At 49.8% G+C, this 22,301-nt stretch overlaps 2 protein-coding genes across 6 annotated transcripts in view; one reads left to right on the top strand and one right to left on the bottom strand.

Annotated features, from left to right (window-relative positions):
• LOC137562405 (uncharacterized) overlaps nucleotides 1-22,301 on the bottom strand; it is a 428,020-nt gene that overhangs the window by 340,374 nt on the left and 65,345 nt on the right. The gene's annotated exons all lie outside the window — the stretch shown is intronic.
• The window catches only part of LOC137562383 (uncharacterized), a 146,867-nt gene that overhangs the window by 102,122 nt on the left and 22,444 nt on the right, over nucleotides 1-22,301 (top strand). The gene's annotated exons all lie outside the window — the stretch shown is intronic.

Raw genomic sequence — 22,301 nt, 5'->3', positions numbered from 1 at the left:
GTGTTGATCGGATACCTCAAATATCGAACTTCGAGTGAATTCGGATAGTTTACTATCCGAATTCGACCAAACTCGAATAGGATAATTCGAGTTTGGTCGAATTTGGATAGCAAACTATCCGAATTCACTCGAAGTTCGATATTCGAGTTAATTGAATATCCGATTCGAATCGGATATCCGACGTCACTATCCGAGTCTGTATTCGAGTAAAATATTCGAGATGGCCTTAAATAGCTTTTAAAACTTGTATTGGAGGTCAATGATGCATGAAACCACCTTTTTTATGAAGAAAAACATCAAGTGATTATGTGGTGATGTAGTCGTTATAAAAAAGGTATCAAAAATAGTAAATTAACTTCATGAAAAGTGTTTGCATGAGAAGGTGTGTCCAAAATGGTTGTAAGTTGGAAGTCTTCATTTACGTCGTCTTCATCTTCTTCTTCTATATCTTCTTCTTTTTCTTCTTCTTCTATATCTTCTTCTACTCGAATCTTCTTCATCTTCTACTTCTTGTATTTTCTTCAATTATCTTTTTCTTCTTCTATATCTTCTTCTTCCTCTTCTTCTTCTTCTATATCTTCTTCTTCTTCTTCTATATCTTCTTCTTCTATATCTTCTTCTTCTTTTATACCTTCTTCTTCTTCTATATCTTCTTCTTCTTCTCCTTCTTCTACTTCTATATCTCCTTCTTCTTCTTCTATATCTTCTTCTTCTTCTTCTATATCTTCTTCTTCTTCTATATCTTCTTCTTCTATATCTTCTTATTCTTCTATATCTTCTTCATCTTCGTCTTCTATATCTTCTTCTTCTTCTATATCTTCTTCTTCTTCTATATCTTCTTCATCTTCGTCTTCTATATCTTCTTCTTCTTCGTCTTCTATATCTTCTTCTTTGTCTTCTTCTTCTACATCTTCTTCTTCTATATCTTCTTCTTCTATATCTTCTTCTTCTTCTTCCTCTTCTTCTCCATCATTATATTATGTGTCTTGGTTTTCCTTTCTTTTGTAATATTTTTTTTTTTACTTCATTTGTGGAAATATTTTATTTTAATAACACCATAGTTATATTTGTGTTGATGGCATAATAGGTAGTAGCACATTGCAAGCCACAGCGCCTTTTTCTGTGTACCCTGGTGGTGGTAAAACACAGACATCAGCAGGAGGAGGAAGTAGTTGCAAGTTGTAGTGTGGTAATAGCTGCCGGTAGGAGAGTGGGTGGGCAGGTGGCAGCAGAAAATAGTTCTTCTTCTGTTCTCCCTGGCAGTGGTACTAGCACACAGACAGCAGAAGCTCAATGCAGCTACAGGAGGAGGAGTAGTGTGTGTCAGGCAGTGTGATGTGACTGACATAATAGGCCCTGGTTCCTAGCGGTGGTACCAGGGCCGTAAATAAACAGCATGAGGTTCCAGACAGTGGTCGTGAAGCCCACATTGTGTCCAATACACAATTGGGACAGCACATTCCGGACACCTCTAAAATAATTACAATTTTTTTTTTCAAAATAATGCAGGCAGCTATTTTTGAGCGTAATAGCTGGTGGCGCATGGGCAGCAGCACCTTGTAATGTGTTCCCTGGCAGTGGAGACACAGACATCAGGAGGAAATACAACAGCAGGCAGAGTGAGGAGTATGAGTGTGTGTGGCAGACTGGCAGCAGGCAGGAGGGCAGGCAGTGAGACATAATAGGCCCTGGTTCTTAGTGGTGGTACCAGGGCCATAAATAAACATCATGAGGTTCCAGACAGCAGTCGTGAAGCCCACATTGTGTCCAATACACAATTGGGACAGCACAGTTTTCAACCCGGACACCTCTAAAATAATTACAATTTTTTTTTTCAAAATAATGCAGGCAGCTATTTTTGAGCGTAATAGCTGGTGGCGCATGGTCAGCAGCACCTTGTAATGTGTTCCCTGGCAGTGGAAACATACAGATAGCAGGAGGAAATACAGCAGCAGGCAGCGTGAGGAGGATGAGTGTGTGTGGCAGACTGGCATTTGGCAAGAGGGCAGGCAGCGAGACATAATAGGCCCTGGGTCCTAGCGGTGGTTCCAGGGCCGTAAATAAACAGCATGAGGTTCCAGACAGTGGTCGTGAAGCCCACATTGTGTCCAATACACAATTGGGACAGCACAGTTTTCAACCCGGACACCTCTAAAATAATTACAATTTTTTTTTTTCAAAATAATGCAGGCAGCTATTTTTGAGCGTAATAGCTGGTGGCGCATGGGCAGCAGCACCTTGTAATGTGTTCCCTGGCAGTGGAAACACAGACAGCAGGAGGAAATACAACAGCAGGCAGCGTGAGGAGGATGAGTGTGTGTGGCAGACTGGCATTTGGCAGCAGGCAGGAGGGCAGGCACGAGACATAATAGGCCCTGGGTCCTAGCGGTGGTTCCAGGGCCATAAATAAACAGCATGAGGTTCCAGACAGCGGTCGTGAAGCCCACATTGTGTCCAATACACAATTGGGACAGCACAGTTTTCAACCCGGACACCTCTAAAATAATTACAAATTTTTTTTTCCAAAATAATGCAGGCAGTGAGGCAGCTATTTTTGAGCATAATAGCTGGTGGCGCATGGGCAGCAGCACCTTGTAATGTGTTCCCTGGCAGTGGAAACACAGACAGCAGGAGGAAATACAAAAGCAGACAGCGTGAGGAGGATAAGTGTGTGTGGCAGACTGGCATTTGGCAGCAGGCAGGAGGGCAGGCAGCAAGACATAATAGGCCCTGGGTCCTAGCAGTGGTTCCAGGGCCGTAAATAAACAGCATGAGGTTCCAGACAGCGATCATGAAGCCCACATTGTGTCCAATACACAATTGGGACAGCACAGTTTTCAACCCGGACACCTCTAAAATAATTACAATTTTTTTTTTCCAAAATAATGCAGGCAGTGAGGCAGCTATTTTTGAGCATAATAGCTGGTGGCGCATGGGCAGCAGCACCTTGTAATGTGTTTCCTCCCTGGCAGTGGAAACACAGACAGCAGGAGGAAATACAAAAGCAGGCAGCGTGAAGAGGATGAGTGTGTGTGGCAGACTGGCATTTGGCAGCAGGCAGGAGGGCAGGCAGCGAGACATAATAGGCCCTGGGTCCTAGCGGTGGTTCCAGGGCCGTAAATAAACAGCATGAGGTTCCAGACAGCGGCCGTGAAGCCCATATTGTGTCCAACACTGGTGCTCATCAGAGCTAGGATATCCAAGGTACTCGGATAATCCTAGCTCTTTTTCACTATTCGAGCTCGAATACCAAACTCGAATAGTATTAGCTATCCGGGCTGTGCTATCCGAGCGCACTCAGATAGCAAGCAGCTATCCGGAGATATCCTAGCTATCCGAGCTCGGATAGCGTCACGACAGACGTCACCTCGAGTCCTCACAAGCGAATCAGAGGGCTCCCAGCCCTCTGACTGCAGCCAATCACAGAGGGGGAGCCTGGCCAAGCCCCCCTCTATAAATAGCGGACGCCATCTTGCCTCACTCGTCCTGCTTGCGACTTACTGACTGATAGTACTGAGAGAACTGCTCCAGTGCTTTTTGTCTGTGTGCAAGTGCATTTCCATTGCTCTAAACCTAGCGTTTTTACACTCCAACACTTGATCTTCAACTGTATTGCTTTGTATTGTAGATAGATTGTATTTTAGGCAGTTTAGTTAGTGTGATTAGGGACTAGGGAGGGAGACTGTCACTGGTGCTGCTGCAGGCCTGCAGCCAGCAGCTAGGCCCTGTGCCTGCCCTGCTCTGTGCTCTAGTCTCTACATTACCTGTGCTCTCACCTGTCCTACTCTACTCCTGTACTACTACTTCTGTGTTAGATAGAATATTGTACTATTTTGTAGTTAGCAAGGCCCAGCTTTACTGCTATACCTGTCCGGCTGTATCTGCCGTATCTGTTGTACTATTTAGCTCGATTCTTCTATTGTTTAGTTAGTACTAGTAGTACTGTGTGTACTCACTCACTGTACTCTAGTCTGTGTTTAGGGACCGTCAGTTAGCGTCAGCTAGGGTCTTAGTGTGCGTGCACACGCACCCTCCAGTTAGTGCTACACCCGTCCTCCTATTGTTTATATATATACTACTTCTATTGTGTCTTAGCTGTATTGTACTGTAGTCTGACACCGTCAGTCAACGTTAGCTAGGGTCTTTGTGTGCGCAGTGCACATCTGCGCTGTCAGCACCCTCCAGTTAGTGCTACACCCGTCCTCCTAATGTTTATATATCACTACTTCTATTGTGTCTTAGCTGAATTGTACTGTAGTCTGACACCGTCAGTCAGCGTCAGCTAGCGTCTTTGTGTGCGCAGTGCACATCTGCGCTGTCAGCACCCTCCAGTTAGTGCTACACCCGTCCTCCTAATGTTTATATATCACTACTTCTATTGTGTCTTAGCTGAATTGTACTGTAGTCTGACACCGTCAGTCAGCGTCAGCTAGCGTCTTTGTGTGCGCAGTGCACATCTGCGCTGTCAGCACCCTCCAGTTAGTGCTACACCCGTCCTCCTATTGTTTATATATCACTACTTCTATTGTGTCTTAGCTGAATTGTACTGTAGTCTGTCACCGTCAGTCAGCGTCAGCTAGGGTCTTTGTGTGCGCAGTGCACATCTGCGCTGTCAGCACCCTCCAGTTAGTGCTACACCCGTCCTCCTATTGTTTATATATCACTACTTCTATTGTGTCTTAGCTGAATTGTACTGTAGTCTGTCACCGTCAGTCAGCGTCAGCTAGCGTCTTTGTGTGCGCAGTGCACATCTGCGCTGTCAGCACCCTCCAGTTAGTGCTACACCCGTCCTCCTATTGTTTATATATCACTACTTCTATTGTGTCTTAGCTGAATTGTACTGTAGTCTGACACCGTCAGTCAGCGTCAGCTAGGGTCTTTGTGTGCGCAGTGCACATCTGCGCTGTCAGCACCCTCCAGTTAGTGCTACACCCGTCCTCCTATTGTTTATATATATAATACTTCTATTGTGTCTTAGCTGAATTGTACTGTAGTCTGACACCGTCAGTCAGCGTCAGCTAGAATCTTTGTGTGCGCAGTGCGCACTCTCTCGTTAGCGCTACACCGATCTCTGCTGTAGAGTACACCTGTCCGTCACCTCACACACCCACCACCACCAGTCCCACCCCATTAAAGTACCCCACTTGTCCCACCCGCCTTTACATACATAAGTTCTTTTTTTTCATTTGTATAATATAAAAAATATACAATGTCTGGCACTGGCAGCCGCGGTCTGGGCAGGGGCAGCAAGGGCATCGCCAAGAGAGGAGGTCGTGGGCGTGGCAGACGCGCCACCACCACCATGCGCAGTTCTGCGTCTGCACCAGTGGCTATTCCGCCATTAGCCACTGGCTGTGGACGCCTTGGCCGCCCAACAGCTGGGAGTCACGCTGCAGAGACACAGCAGCAGCAGCAGCGTGTGGCCCAGATGTTCCTCCCACCGCCAGGTCGTAGCCGTCCTATTGAGGAGAAGGACGCAGACGCTGTGGTGGAACTGATGGTGGATGAGCAGGCCACCATTAGCTCTGGAACAGAGTCCTCCACCCCCGCCACCACTCCTGTTCGCAAGAGCAGCAGCAGCCGCCCAGCACTGCCTGGGGAGCACTGCAGGAGGAGGAGTGCAGTTCTCCAGCCCCAGCGGGCGACACCAGCACCCTGTCACTCAGCACCTTCTTATGGACCCCAGGAACAGAGAAGGTATGGAGTGCTGTTGCGGAAGAATTGGCAGAGGAAGGAATGCTGATGGGCACTTTGGGGGATGATGCTTTGGACAGTCAGACAGTGGTGACTGTCCATCCGCCCATGCATGCAGAAGGGGAGTTTGGGGGATCCCAGCAGGACATGTTTGTGGAGGGGGAGGATGATGATGACATTGTGAAGGACAAAGACTGGTTGCCACCAGGTCCTAGGAGTGGGGATGTCATAAGCTCTGAGGAGGAGGAGGAGGATGCGTCTGTGGGCCTTGCTAGAAGGATCAGCATCGCAGGCATGGGCAGGATCACAAGTGGGCGTGGTATGCAGGCCACACAGCGTGCTGATCAGGAGACGAGTTCTGCCAGTGCCACCACCAGCCGCACCAAGAACCCCCCCCCAACCACCATAGGGAGACCAGCGGCAGCAGCACCTTCCAGCCGAAGGGGCTACTTCACCTCCCCAATATGGAAATTTTTCACCCTTCCATATTTGGAGTGCAAGTATGCCACCTGCAACCAGTGCCACAAGCAGCTCAGCAGAGGGAAGGAGCCCTCTGCGTTTGGCACCACCTCTCTGGTCAACCACCTTGCAGGGAAACACTTTCACGAGCATGAGGAGTTCGTGAAGTTGAAGGAAGCTGGCAGCGGCAGTGGCAGACCCGTCACCACTGCGAAGCCGTCGGCAGCAGGAGTGCGTCAGCAACGCACTGCTCCTCCTCCCTCTACAACTCCTGCCGCCGACACTGAGGCCTGTTCTGGCAGCCAGTCCTCAGTGGCCTCCTCTGCTCCCTCCACTGATTCCCGTGCCAGCAAAATACCTCACCAGACCCTGCTCAGTGACACCTTCCAGGGGGTGGTCAGGGTTCGCCGTCGCGTGCGTCAGCTGAACAGCTTGCTGGCACGGGCCATGTGCTCCCAACTCCTGCCTTATTCCCTTGTGCAGGAGGGGAGCGACATGCGTGTGCTCCTGATGTGTGCAGCCCCCGATTGGCCAATCCCCAGCCGACATTATTTTGCACGCACGACCATCCCTGCACTTCACCGCTCTGTGATGGCCAATGTCAGGAGAGGGCTGGAGCACGCGGTGGGTCAACGGGTCCATGTCACCATGGACTCGTGGAGCAGCCGGTTTGGGACAGGCCGCTATCTGTCCTTCACCGCGCATTGGGTCAGCTTGGTGGAAGGAGGTGAGGAGGGGGAAGCAGCATCGTCCGGCACTGCCAGAGCAGCAGCAGCACCAACAACGCAGTGGGTAGTGCCACCATGCAGGGTCAGCGGAACAGCAGCAGGTTCCTCGGATCCGCTTCCATCCTCCGCCACACCAGCCCAAACCCCCCGCCTCAGCAGCAGCGTGAAGCCCCGCCACTGCCAAGCGCTGCTGGAATTGGTCAGCCTGGGGAAGACCAAACTGACGGCGAACCACGTCCTGGCCAAACTCCGAGAGCAGGAGAGGAATTGGCTGACCCCCAGAGGCCTCAGAGGCAAAGAGTTGGTGTCCGACAATGGGGCAAACCTGGTCGCTGCCATCAGCAGGGGAGACCTGACCCACATCCCCTGCCTGGCTCACGTCCTGAACCTGGTAGTCCAAAAGTTCCTGCGGACCTACCAGGGGATGGACCGACTCCTTGAGGCGGCAAGGAAGGTTGTGCGTCACTTCCGGCACTCGCCTGCAGCCGTGGCGAGCCTGGAAGAGGTGCAGAAGGAGCTGCACCTGCCACAGCACCGGCTCATGCTCGATGTTCCAACTCGCTGGAACTCCACCCTGGCAATGTTGGAGCGTCTGGTTGAACAGAGGCAGGCTGTCAGCCAGTACGTTGCACAAGCAACAGTTGCCTCCCTCACTGCAACTGGGCATGCCGCCACCAACCTCCCGTCCATCATCTCCACGGAGGACTGGGGGCACATGCAGCAGGTGTGCTCAGTCCTGGCACCCTTCCTGCAGGCCACCAACATGGTGAGCAGGGACCATGCAATGGTGTGCGAGTGGGTCCCCTTGGTGTGTGTGCTGGACAGGGCCCTGTATGCACTGGTGGAAGAGGGAGCGGCAGCCTTGGACCAGCAGGAGCTGCAGGCATCTTCACAGGCCACCTCTGAGGAGGAGGGCTCGGAGTTGTTGGAGGTCCCTGACCTTGCTGCTGATGAGGGGGAGCAGCATAGCGCAGCTGGACTGGTGCGGGGGTGGAGAGAGGATGAGGTGGAGGAGGCAGAGGAGGACAGCAATGTCGGCTCTGGGGCTGCCGATGATGTGCCAACAGACGTGGCCAGACTGTTCCCAATGGCAGCGCACATGCCGAGGTGCCTGCGCAAAGACCCAAGGGTGATCCAGATGAAGCAGAGGGAGGACATCTGGATCTGCATGATGCTGGACCCACGTCTGAAGGGGAAGCTCAGCCAGTTCCTGCCTGCAGGAGGAGACCGTGCGCAACAAATGAGGGATTTGCAGCTGTCCCTTGTTGAGCACTTGCAGGAAGCCTTCCCTGAGCCATCCACCCCCACTGTCCAGCCAGCACAGAGGAAGCAGCAGGTGCCTGCATCCACCAGCAGCAAGCGCTCACGCACCACAGACCTGCTGTCTCTGACCCATAAGCTCTACATGAGTGTAGAGCTGCCAAGGACTAGAGAGGAGGTGCCTGCAGCAGCATCCTTCTCCAGTCACAGGCAGTGCTTGACCCGCATGGTGGCTGACTACATGGGGTCCTTCAGCGGGCTTGACAGCGTGGCCCCTGTTGATCCCATGGAGTATTGGGTCAAGCACCTGCCGATCTGGAGCGAGCTTGCGCAGTACGCCCTGGAAGTGCTCTCCTGCCCCCCTTCCAGCGTACTGTCAGAGCGTTGCTTCAGTGCAGCCGGTGGAGTCTTCACTGAGAAGCGATCTCGTCTGTCTCACAAGTCTGTGGACAGACTGACGTTTCTCAAAATTAACCAGGCTTGGGTGGAAGGCGAATTCATGGCCCCTGTTGTCGGCGAGAGGGGTACATGAAGTGGCGACTGGCACACACACATACACCTGCTGCTGCTGCTGCTGCTGTTATATTTCATCCTGCTGTCTGTGTGTTTCCACTGCCAGGGAACACATTACAAGGTGCTGCTGCCCAAGCGCCACCAGCTATTACGCTCAACAATAGCTGCATTACTTTGAAAAAAAAAATTGTAATTATTAGAGGTGTCCGGGTTGAAAACTGTGCTGTCCCAATTGTGTATTGGACACAATGTGGGCTTCACGACCGCTGTCTGGAACCTCATGCTGTTCATTTACGGCCCTGGGACCACCGCTAGGACCCAGGGCCTACTATGTCTCGCTGCCTGCCCTACTGCCTGCTGCCAAATGCCAGTCTGCCACACACACTTATCCTCCTCACGCTGCCTGCTGTTATATTTTCTCCTGCTGTCTGTGTGTTTCCACTGCCAGGGAACACATTACAAGGTGCTGCTGCCCAATCGCCACCAGCTATTACGCTCAACAATAGCTGCATTCATTTGAAAAAAAAAAATGTAATTATTTTAGAGGTGTCCGGGTTGAAAACTGTGCTGTCCCAATTGTGTATTGGACACAATGTGGGCTTCACGAACGCTGTCTGGAACCTCATGATGTTCATTTATGGCCCTGGTACCACCGCTAGGTACCAGGGCCTATTATGTCAGTCACATCACACTGCCTGGCACACATTACTCCTCCTCCTGTAGCTGCATTGAGCTTCTGCTGTCTGTGTGCTGCTACCACTGCCAGGGAGAACAGAAGAAGAACTATTTTCTACTGCCACCTGCCCACCCACTCTCCTACCGAGTACCAACCGACTATTACCACACACTACAAATAGCTGCAAGCCTGCAACTACTACTTCCTCCTCCTGCTGATGTCTGTCTTTTACCACCGCCAGGGTACACAGAAAAAGGCGCTGTGGCTTGCAATGTGCCACTACCTACCTATTATGCCATCAACACTAATATAACTATGGTGTTATTACAATAAAATATTTTCAAAAATGAAGTAAAAAAAAATATTACAAAAGAAAGGAAAACCAAGACACATAATATAATGATGGAGAAGAAGAGGAGGAAGAAGAAGAAGATGAAGAAGAAGAAGATATAGAAGAAGAAGATATAGAAGAAGAAGATATAGAAGAAGAAGAAGAAGAAGATATAGAAGAAGATATAGAAGAAGAAGAAGATACAGAAGAAGAAGATATAGCAGAAGAAGATATAGAAGAAGAAGATATAGAAGAAGAAGAAGAAGATATAGAAGAAGAAGATATAGAAGAAGAAGATATAGAAGAAGATGAAGAAGAAGAAGATATAGAAGAAGAAGATATAGAAGAAGAAGATATAGAAGAAGAAGATGAAGATGACGTAAATGAAGACTTCCAACTTACAACCATTTTGGACATACCTTCTCATGCAAACACTTTTCATGAAGTTAATTTACTTTTTTGAGACCTTTTTTATAACTACTACATCACCACATAATCACTTGATGTTTTTCTTCATAAAAAAGGTGGTTTCATGCATCATTGACCTCCTATACAAGTTTTACAAGCTATTTAAGGCCAGCTCGAATATTTAACACGCATACAGACTCGGATAGTGACGTCGGATATCCGAGGTCGAATCGGATATTCGATTACATCGGATATTCGACTTCGAGTGAATTCGGATAGTTTACTATCCGAATTGGACCAAACTCGAAAAGGATAATGAGGTATCCGAGCAACACTGGTGTCCAATACACAATTGGGACAGCACAGTTTTCAACCCGGACACCTCTAAAATAATTACATTTTTTTTTTCTCAAAATAATGCAGGCAGCTATTTTTGAGCGTAATAGCTGGTGGCGCATGGGCAGCAGCACCTTGTAATGTGTTCCCTGGCAGTGGAGACACAGACAGCAGGAAGAAATACAGCAGCAGCAGGTGTAATGTGTGTGTGGGCCAGGAATTCGCCTTCCACCCAAGCCTGGTTCATTTTGAGAAACGTCAGTCTGTCCACAGACTTGTGAGACAGACGAGATCGCTTCTCAGTGACGACTCCACCGGCTGCACTGAAGCAACGCTCTGACAGTACGCTGGAAGGGGGGCAGGAGAGCACTTCCAGGGCGTTCTGCGCAAGCTTGCTCCAGATCGGCAGGTGCTTGACCCAATACTCCATGGGATCAACAGGGGCAATGCTGTCAAGCCCGCTGAAGGACTCCATGTAGTCAGCCACCATGCGGGTCAAGCGCTGTCTGTGACCGGAGAAGGATGCTGCTGCAGGCACCTCCTCTCTAGTCCTTGGCAGCTCTACACTCATGTAGAGCTCGTTGGTCAGAGACAGCAGGTCTGTGGTGCGCTTGCTGCTGGTGGATGCAGACACCTGCTGCTGCCTCTGTGCTGGCTGGACAGTGGGGGTGGATGGCTGAGGGAAGGCTTCCTCCAAGCGCTCAACAAGGGACAGCTGCAAATCTCTAATTTGTTGCACACGGTCTCCTCCTGCAGGCAGGAACTGGCTGAGCTTCCCCTTCAGACGTGGGTCCAGCATCATGCAGATCCAGATGTCCTCCCTCTTCTTCATCTAGATGACCCTTGGGTCCGTGCGCAGGCACCTCAGCATGTGCGCTGCCATTGGGAAGAGTCTGGCCACGTCTGCTGGTACATCATCGGCATCCCCAGAGCCGACAGTGCTGTCCTCCAGTGGTGCTCACCGCCAGGTCGTGATAACGCTTACGCGTGGATTCACGACCATTTTGACGCATTCCGACTCGGACACACTAAGCCGTGAATAGATTTTCAACCACGAAAATCTGCTTCGGCTTCGCGTGAATGCGGACAGAAATCCGCATTCACGCTCGTGAAACCCAGCGCTGAAGTCGTGGTTAGCGGAAATGCATCAAACTATGCGGAAGTGACACATTGAAGGCCAATCAGAGGGCCCCAGCCAGGCCCTAGCAACCAATCACAGAGGGGAGCTATGCCCTCCCCTCCTGAATATAAAGCGGCGGCCATGATGGAAAAGCTCTGTCCTTGCTAGACTGTGGTGCTGAGAGGATTATCTCCAGGCCATTGTTGTTTGAGCAAGTGCATTTATTGTGTTAAAAACAAAGCGTTTTTTTGCTAACACTGCTCTTATACTGTACACAGTTAGCTAGTCAGTGAGTGATTGCTGTAGTTAGTTGTAGTCAGTGTAGTGTAGTGGGAGTGTGGGAGTCTAGTGATTATTTAACTGTGTGTAGTGCAGGCAGGTTCAGTGCTGCAGTGTAGTCAGTGTAGTGGGAGTGGGGATTATCTGTGTGTAGTGCAGGCAGGCAGGTTAGTGCAGCTGCAGTGTTCACTTGTATATTCCAGTGACAGTTATACACTTGTACTATTTGCAGACAGCCAGTCACACCGCCGGCGCCGCCACTCTCTGCCAGCGCTGTTCATTCATTCTGTCAGTGACCTTGTGCCGTGCCCAGTGCCCACTGCTCACTCGCTGGCATATAAGCATCTCATTACACACTTGTATATTATTTCAGTGACAGTTATACACTTCACTTGTACTATTTGCAGGCAGCCAGTCACACCGCCGGCACCGCCACTCTCTGCCAGCGCTGTTCATTCATTCTGTCAGTGACCTTGTGCCGTGCCCAGTGCCCACTGCTCGCTCGCTGGAATATAAGCATCTCATTACACAGTGTGACATCCTTGTGTGCCCACTGCATCCTTCAGTGACCTAGTTGTATATCCAGTGCCCACTGCTGTGCCCACTGCATCCTTCAGTGACCTTGTACTGTGCCCACTGCATCCTTCAGTGACCTAGTTGTATATCCAGTGCCCACTGCTGTGCCCACTGCATCCTTCAGTGACCTTATACTGTGCCCACTGCATCCTTCAGTGACCTAGTTGTATATCCAGTGCCCACTGCTGTGCCCACTGCATCCTTCAGTGACCTTGTACTGTGCCCACTGCATCCTTCAGTGACCTAGTTGTATATCCAGTGCCCACTGCTGTGCCCACTGCATCCTTCAGTGACCTTGTACTGTGCCCACTGCATCCTTCAGTGACCTAGTTGTATATCCAGTGCCCACTGCTGTGCCCACTGCATCCTTCAGTGACCTTGTACTGTGCCCACTGCATCCTATGACGCTGTGCTACAACTATTACCACCAGTATGTTGCCATGGTCCTTCTGTGCTGCTGAACTGACCGCCCGCATTGTCCTCCTCCTCCTGACTCAGTCGCTTCCACCAATGTACTCTGTCTGGGTTCACACTGCCCGGGTCACCGGGTGCATTTAATTTTTTGGCCAGCACTATGACGCTGTGCTGCTACTACTACCACCAGTATGTTGCCATGGTCCTTCTGTGCTGCTGAATTGACCGCCCGCATTGTCCTCCTCCTCCTGACTCACTCGCTTCCACCAATGTACTCTGTCTGCGTTCACACTGCCCGGGTCACCGGGTGCATTTAATTTTTTGGCCAGCACTATGACGCTGTGCTGCTACTACTACTACCAGTATGTTGTCGTGGTCCTTCTGTGCTGCTGAACTGACCGCCCGCATAGTCCTTCTCCTGACTCAGTCGCTACCACCACTGCACTCTGCGTTCACACTGCCCGTGTCCACTGACAACTCTGCTGCGATGTCATTGCTAATTGCTGCAAAAAAAAAAAAAAATTACAAAAACCTCTCTGGGGCCTTTTTGGCGTCAGCCACTCATCCTCCTCCAGCGGTACCTTCGCCGCCAAGTGCCATTGGAACTCACCTTCACCTCTTTGATTGCTTAACGCATATATATCCCTTTTTAAAACCATGTATTACCAATTAATAGCCCCATTTACAGTGGTGATTTGTCTTTAAAAGCCATTAAAAAAAATAAAAACATTTTTGGGATTTTTTTTATGTTGAAGTTATGTTGCCCCTTATCACCTCTATAATCCATGCAATTTGGGGGATTGTAGCATGTATGGGGGCTTTGTTATTAACGTTAAAAGAAAATCCGCCTCCGGGCGGGAATCCACGCGTGATTATGCCATTCATGGCAGAAAATCCGAGTGGTTGCGTGGACGCGGACGAAAATCCGCATGCGGCGGGCTGAATGCGGATTTTTTTTTGCAACCACGCGGATTGCCGAATTCGTGGATGAGGCACATCCGAGCATCCCTACTGTCCTCCTCATCCTCTGCCTCCTCCACCTCATCCTCTCTCCACCCCCGCCCCAGTCCAGCTGCGCTCTGATGCACCCCCTCATCAGTAGCAATGTCAGGGACCTCCACCAACTCCAAGCCCTCCTCCTCAGAGGTGGCCTGTGAAGCTGCCTGCAGCTCCTGCTGGTCCAAGGCTGCCGCTCCCTCTTCCAGCAGTGCATACAGGGCCCTGTCCAGCACACACACCAAGGGGACCCACTCGCACACCATTGCATGGTCCCTGCTTACCATGTCGGTGGCCTGCAGGAAGGGTGCCAGGGCTGAGCACACCTGCTTCATGTGCCCCCAGTCCTCCGTGAAGATGATGGACGGGAGGTTGGTGGCAGCACGCACAGTTGCAGTGATGGCGGCAACTGTTGCTTGTGCAAGGTACTGGCTGACAGCCTGCCTCTGTTCAACCAGACGCTCCAACATCGCCAGGGTAGAGTTCCAGTGAGTTGGAACATCGAGCATGAGCCAGTGCTGTGGCAGGTGCAGCTCCTTCTGCACCTCTTCCAGGCTCGCTACGGCTGCAGGCGAGTGCCGGAAATGACGCACAACCTTCCTTGCCGCCTCAAGGAGTCGGTCCATCCCCTGGTAGGTCCCCAGGAACTTTTGGACTACCAGGTTTAGGACGTGCGCCAGGCAGGGGATGTGGGTCAGGTCTCCCTTGTTGATGGCAGCAACAAGGTTTGCCCCATTGTCGGACACCACCTCTCCGACTCTGAGGCCTCTGGGGGTCAGCCAATTCCTCTCCTGCTCTCGGAGTTTGGCCAGGACATGGTTCGCCATCAGTTTGGTCTTCCCCAGGCTGACCAATTCCAGCAGCGCTTGGCAGTGGCGGGGCTTCACGCTGCTGCTGAGGCGGGGGGTTTGGGCTGGTGTGCCAGAGGATGGAAGCGAATCAGAGGAACCTGTTGTAATTCCGCTGACCCTGCATGGTGGCACCACCCACTGCATTGTTGCTGCTGCTGCTGCTCTAACAGTGCCCGATGCTGCTCCCCCCTCCTCACCCTCTTCCACCAAGCTGACCAAATGCGCGGTGAAGGACAGATAGCGGCCTGTCCCAAACCGGCTGCTCCACGAGTGCATGGTGACGTGGACCCGTTGACCCACCGCGTGATCCAGCCCTCTCCCGACATTGGCCATCACAGAGCGGTGAAGTGCAGGGATGGCCATGCGTGCAAAATAATGTCAGCTGGGGATTGGTCAATCGGGGGCTGCACACATCAGGAGCGCACGCATGTCGCTCCCCTCCTGCACAAGGGAATAAGGCAGGAGTTGGGAGCACATGGTCCGTGCCAGCAAGCCGTTCAGCTGACGCACACGACGGCTGCTGGGAGGCAGAACCCTGACTACCCCCGGGAAGGTGTTGCTGAGCAGGGTCTGGCGACGCCTTTTGCTGGCACGGGAATCAGTGGAGGGAGCAGAGGAGGCCACTGAGGACTGGCTGCCAGAACAGGCCTCAGTGTCGGCGGCAGGAGTTGCAGAGGGAGGAGGAGCAGTGCGTTTCTGACGCACTCCTGCTGGTGCTGCTGGAGGAGGTGGAGGGGGGCGGGTCTGCCACTGCCAGCTGCTTTCAACTTCATGAACTGCTCATGAAAGTGTTTCCCTGCCAGATGGGTCACCAGAGAGGTGGTGCCGTACGCAGAGGGCTCCTTCCCTCTGCTGAGCTGCTGTCGGCACTGGTTGCAGGTGGCATACTTGCACTCCACATATGGCAGGGTGAAAAAATTCCAAATTGGGGAGATGAAGTTGCCCCTTCGGCTGGAAGGTGCTGCTGCCGCTGGTCTCCCTGTGGTGGTTGGGGGGGGGGGGGGGGGGGTTCTTGGTGCGGCTGGTGGTGGCACTGGCAGAACTCGTCTCCGGATCAGCACACTGTGTGGCCTGCATACCATGCACACTTGTGATCCTGCCCATGCCTGCGATGCTGATCCCTCTAGCAAGGCCCACAGACATCCTCCTCCTCAGAGCTTATGACATCCCCACTCCCAGGATCTGGCACCCAGTCTCTGTCCTTCACCCTGTCATCATCATCCTCCCCCTCCGCAAACATGTCCTGCTGGGATCCCACAAACTCCCCTTCTGCATGCATGGGCGGATGGACAGTCACCACTGTCTGACTGTCCAAAGCATCATCCCCCAAAGTGCCCATAAGCATTCCTTCCTCCTCCAATTCTGCCGCAACAGCACTCCATAACCCCGCTGTGGTTGGGGATAAGAAGGTGCTGAGTGACAGGGTGCTGGTGTCGCCCGCTAAGGCTGGAGAACTGCACTCCTCCTCCTCCTCCCTAGGCAGTGCTGGTCGGCTGCTGCTGCTCTTGCGAACAGGAGTGGTGGCGGGGGTGGAGGACTCGGTTCAGAGCTAATGGTGGCCTGCTCATCCACCATCAGTTCCACCACAGAGTCTGCGTCCTTCTCCTCAATAGGACGGCTACGACCTGGCGGTGGGAGGAACATCTGGGCCACACGCTGCTGCTGCTGCTGTGTCTCTGCAGCGTGACTCCCAGCTGTTGGGCGGCCAAGGCGTCCATGGCCAGTGGCTAATGGCGGAATAGCCACTGGTGCAGACGCAGAACTGCGCATGGTGGTGGTTGCGCGGCTGCCACGCCCACGACCTCCTCTCTTGGCGATGCCCTTGCTGCCCCTGTCCAAACCGCGGCTGCCAGTGCCAGACATCGTATATTTTTAATATCATACAAATGAAAAAAAAACTTATGTATGTAAAGGCGGGAGGGACAAGTGGGGTACTTTAATGGGGTGGGACTGGTGGTGGGTGTGTGAGGTGACGGACAGGTGTACTCTACAGCAGAGATCGGTGTAGCGCTAACGAGAGAGTGCGCAGTGCGCACACAAAGACCCTAGCTGACGCTGACTGATGGTGTCCCTATACACAGACTACAGTACAGTACAAGTCAGCAAATACACAATACAAGTAATATAAACAATAGGACAGGTGTAGCACTAACGAGTGGGTGCGGACAGCGCAGACGTGCACTGCGCACACAAAGACCCTAGCTGACGCTGACTGACGGTGTCCTTATACACAGACTACAGTACAGTACAAGTCAGCAAATACACAATAGAAGTAATATAAAAAAATAGGACGGGTCTAGCACTGATGAGAGGGTGCGGACAGCACAGACGTGCACTGCGCACACAAAGACCCTAGCTGACGCTGACTGATGGTGTCCCTATACACAGACCACAGTACAGTACAAGTCAGCAAATACACAATAGAAGTAATATAAAAAATAGGATGGGTGTAGCACTAACGAGAGGGTCCGGACAGTGCAGACGTGCACTGCGCACACAAAGACCCAAGCTGACGCTGACTGACGGTGTCCCTATACACAGACTACAGTACAGTACAAAATTCAGCGAATACACAATAGAAGTAATATAAAAAATAGGACGGGTGTAGCACTAATGAGAGGGTGCGGACAGCGCAGACGTGCACTGCGCACACAAAGACCCTAGCTGACGCTGACTGATGGTGTCCCTATACACAGACTACAGTACAGTACAAGTCAGCAAATACACAATAGAAGTAATATAAAAAAATAGGACGGGTGTAGCACTAACGAGAGGGTGCGGACAGCGCAGACGTGCACTACGCACACAAAGACCCTAGCTGACGCTGACTGCCGGTGTCCCTATACATAGACTACAGTACAGTACAAAATTCAGCGAATAGAAGTAATATAAAAAATAGGACGGGTGTAGCACTAACGAGAGGGTGCGGACAGCGCAGACGTGCACTGCGCACACAAAGACCCTAGCTGACGCTGACTGACGGTGTCCCTATACACAGACTACAGTATAGTACAAAATTCAGCGAATACACAATAGAAGTAATTAAAACAAATAGGACGGGTGTAGCACTAATGAGAGGGTGCGGACAGCGCAGACGTGCACTGCGCACACAAAGACCCTAGCTGACGCTGACTGACGGTGTCCCTATACACAGACTACAGTACAGTATAGTCAGCGAATACACAATACAAGTAATATAAACAATAGGACGGGTTTAGCACTAATGAGAGGGTGCGGACAGCGCAGACGTGCACTGCGCACACAAAGACCCTAGGTAACGCGGTGACGGACGGTCCCTATACACAGACTAGAGTACACTACAGTACTAACTAAACAATAGAAGAATCTAGCTAAATAATAGGACAGGTGTGACTAGATTACAGAGAGCAGATACAGGACAGGTATAGCAGTAAAGCTGGGCCTTGCTAACTACAAAATAGTACAAATCTATCTAACACAGAAGTAGTAGTACAGTAGAGTAGGACAGGTGAGAGCACAGGTAACTAGAGACTAGAGCACAGAGCAGGGCAGGCTGCCTTGCCTAGGCACAGGGCGTAGCTGCTGGCTGCAGCTGCAGCAGCAGCACCAGTGCGTCTCCCTCCCTAGTCCCTAATCACACAAACTAAACTGCCTAAAATACAATGGGCTTGATTTACAAAGTGGTGCTAACCTACTTAGCACGTCTAAAGTCTTTAGACGTGCTAACCAGGGTGCTAAGTAGGTTAGCACCGGATTTCTCAATCAGATCGCGCGCTAACTTTGCGCGCGCAAAGTTTTATGCGCGCAAAGTTTTATGCGCGCTAAGTCCCATAGGCTTTAATGGGCGCTTCGCGCGGAGCGCCCTGTGCTCTGTGCAGTGCGCGCGTAAAGTTTTACGCGCGTAAAGTTTTATGCGCATAAAGTTTTATGCGCGAAAAGCTTGTTTAGACGTGCTAAGGGGGTTTTCACAGGCGTGCTAACAGTTAGCACTGCTTTGTGAATCAAGCCCCATCTATCTACAATACAAAGCAATACAGTTGAATATCAAGTGTTGGAGTGTAAAAACGCTTGGTTTAGAACAATATAAATGCACTTGCACACAGACAAAAGGCACTGGAGCAGTCTCTCAGTACAACCAGTCAGTAAGTCGCAAGCAGGACGAGTGAGGCAAGATGGCGCCCGCTGTTTATAGAGGGGGGCTTTGCCAGGCTCCCCCTCTGTGATTGGCTGCAGTCAGAGGGCTGGGAGCCCTCTGATTCGCTTGTGAGGACTCGAGGTGACGTCTGACGTGACGCTATCCGAGCTGGTGACGCTATCCGAGCTCGGATAGCTAGGATATCTCCGGTTAGCTGATTGCTATGCGAGTGCGCTTGGATAGCACAGCCCGGATAGCTAATACTATTCGAGTTCGGTATTCGAGCTCGAATAGTGAAAAAAGAGCTAGGATAGCCGAGTAACTCGGATATCCTAGCTCAGATGAGCACCACTGCATACTAGTGAGAATGGGTGGTACATCAGCTGATGTTCATTTTTAACGGCTGTGTTGTCACTTATTTTAAGGAGGATAAGAGGGATTTTCTATGGTTGTACATGTTTGAATTTTCAATGAAAGTCAGTCTGTTTTTTGAAGACGCCTTGGGGTTCCTGTATGCTTTAATCCCTAAAGGGCAGAAATCACAGTATGTTCCCACTTGCCACATCAGGGGGCGAAGAAAAATACAAATTTTATTGGGAAAATGTAAACTGCAGCCATTCTTACACTGTTAATGGCAGGGTTCTCAAACTTTGCACAGTAGGTCACTGGGTGACTGGGATTAATATTCATAAATGTGGGTGGAGCCTACAACAGCCAATCAAAATTAACCTATTGATTTTCAAGGGGAATATTTAAACTGCTGCTATTCTTACACTGTTTATGGCAGAGGCTTCAGACTTGCTGCAGTCAGTCATTGGGTGACTGGGGTTCAAATTTACTAAAGGGCGGAGCCACAAACAGCCAATCAGATTTCCTTGCTGGAAAAACTGCTTCCATTCACACATTTTTGATGCCAGGAACCCAAAAGTTCACAAACTTGGTCATTGAGTGACTGTGTGTCACGGTTACAAAAAGTTGGCCTAGCCAAAAACAAATTTCTCTGGAAAAATATAAATTGCAGCCATTCTTACATGGTTAATGGCAGGGTTCTCAAACTTTGCCCAGTTACACACTGGGTGACTGAAATTAATATTCAGGAAAATTGGTGGAGCCTCCAGCAGCCAACCTGTTGATTTTCAAGGGGAATATTTAAACTGCTGCCATTCTTACACTGTCAATAGCAGATGTCTCAAACCTGATACAGTTGGTCACTGGGTGACAGGGGTTAAAATTCAAAAAGTGGGCAGTGCCAACGACTACATTTTTTACATGGGGAAATATAAACTGCAGCCATTCTTACACTGTTAATGGCATAGTTCTAAAACTTGACACAGTTAGTCACTGGATAACTTGGACTAATATACAGGAAAGTGGGCGGAGCCTACAACAGCCAATCAAAATTCACCTATTGATTTCCAAGGGTAATATTTACATTGCTGCCATTCTTACACTCTTAATAGCAAAGGCCTCAACTTGATACAGTCAGTCATTGGGAGACGGGGGTTTAAATTCTGAAAAGGGGTGGGCCATAAACAGCAAATCAGATTTGTTTAATTTCAATGAGAAAATGCAATTTATTGATCCCAAGGACCCCAAAGCTCATAAACTTCAGTGACTGTATGTCAAGGTTAGAAACAGTGGGCAGAGGCAAAAACAACTACGGTAACTTTTTACATGGGAAAATATAACCTGCAGTCATTCTTACACTGTTAATGGTAGGGTTCTTAAACTTGACACAGTTGGTCACCAGGTGACTGAGATTAATAATCAGAAAAGTGGGTGGAGCCTACAATAGCCAATCAAAATTCACATATTGATTTTCAAGGGGAATTTAGAAACTGCTGCTTTTCTTACATTGTTAATGCCAGGGGCATTAATCCTGCTACAGTCGGCCATTAAGTGATGGTGTTCAAATTCACGAAAGAGGTGGAGCCACACACAACCAATCAGATTTCTTTATATTAATATTACAATTGCGCTCCCCTCTATTGCCCTCTCCCCCCTATATGTTAGGGTCTGCTGCAACTCAACACAGATGCTACATGTACATCTAGACAAATTAAACAAAATTACTGGAGTGCGCTCCCCCTCCCCAATGTCCAAGTGTCCTACTGTAAAAAGTCTCAGTTAACACGTCCTCCACTCAGAACGTCCAACTTCCAGATGCTCCAGAGTATTCACCCGTGGCGGGCAGATTCGCATAAACCCAAGAGAAGAAAACACAGAAAAACAATCATAGTGCGATCCGTCTGATCAATATTCAACAGGGACCATCACCCTAAAGGGCCCTGATTGTGCAGCTTATATTATGGGGTCACCTTTGTGTCTGCAACTTATAGCTAACAAATGGCACGCTCACCTTGCTGCCAGGCTGCCCAGCCCTACAGACAGCAACTGCGCTTTGGAGGGTTACACCACTTCCTTCCAGTGGTACTGATACATCCAATCTCAAATAAAACAATAAGATGACATCATCATGCAAGCATGCTTGTAACTCAACTGAATGATCATGAGAAATATACTCTATTGGTCTCCTGCTCACCCTTTCCTACTGCTGCCCACACTCACAGACAGCTGTCCACGCTTAATGGAATACTATCGATTGAAACGACTTTTTTTTTAATACTCTATATTAGTGTACACATTACCACTAGTGCTAGGGGCACTTTATTTATTCACCCAGGTCTCTCTCTCACTATCCCTGCTTAAAAATTCATTTCTCACACAGCTCATAGTAGTTTGGGTCACCCTGAGCTGCTTGGTTACTCTGTCACACAGCTCACAAATATATTTCACTGTGTCACTCACAGCATGCAGGAGACATGAGGAGAAACAGGCTGATCTGAGGTGGTAACAGGTAACTAAATGAGCTGGAATATTGCTGGAATATAACTAGCTATAACACTAGTCTGTGTTTACACTCAGACTGGCTGCCTGCTTGAGGCGATTCACTCCAGGCTGCATCCACTTTACAAGCTGCTGAGAGGGGCAGACCACTGTCTACAATTAGCATTATTAGTATCTTTATCAGTCAAGAGAAGCAAAGATAATAAACACACATTGCTAGAATCTTTAACTCCTTACCACCATATCAACAAGATTCTTTCAGCAAGGTGATAATTAAACTATAAACTGAGGAGTTGATAGCAACTCCCCTGTGTAGAGACATGGTCTAGCCCTCTGGGAGCCGTCAGTATTAGATACATTTTGTATCCAACACTGACGCCAAAACTGACGGAGGATTTTACAGCTGAGAGGAACAGCTGTGTGAGGAATCAAATTGCTCCTAGTACTTGTACTAATGTGTGCTACAACATACAGCATTTCAAAATAAATGCATACTTCGATAGTATTCCTTTAATGGGTGTGCAGTCCTGGACACAGTCTTCCCAATATGATCCACCTTCACAATCTCATGTCAGAATCTCAGACATCATCTACAAACTAAAAGGCTTCCAATAGTGTAAGATAAATAAAATCGTGGATCTTACACTATTGGAAGCCTTTTAGTTTGTAGATGATGTCTGAGATTCTGACATGAGATTG

Source organism: Hyperolius riggenbachi, chromosome 1, assembly GCF_040937935.1.
Source record: "Hyperolius riggenbachi isolate aHypRig1 chromosome 1, aHypRig1.pri, whole genome shotgun sequence".
Classification (NCBI taxonomy): Eukaryota; Metazoa; Chordata; class Amphibia; order Anura; family Hyperoliidae; genus Hyperolius; species Hyperolius riggenbachi.
This window is presented reverse-complemented; position numbering and strand designations above follow the sequence as displayed.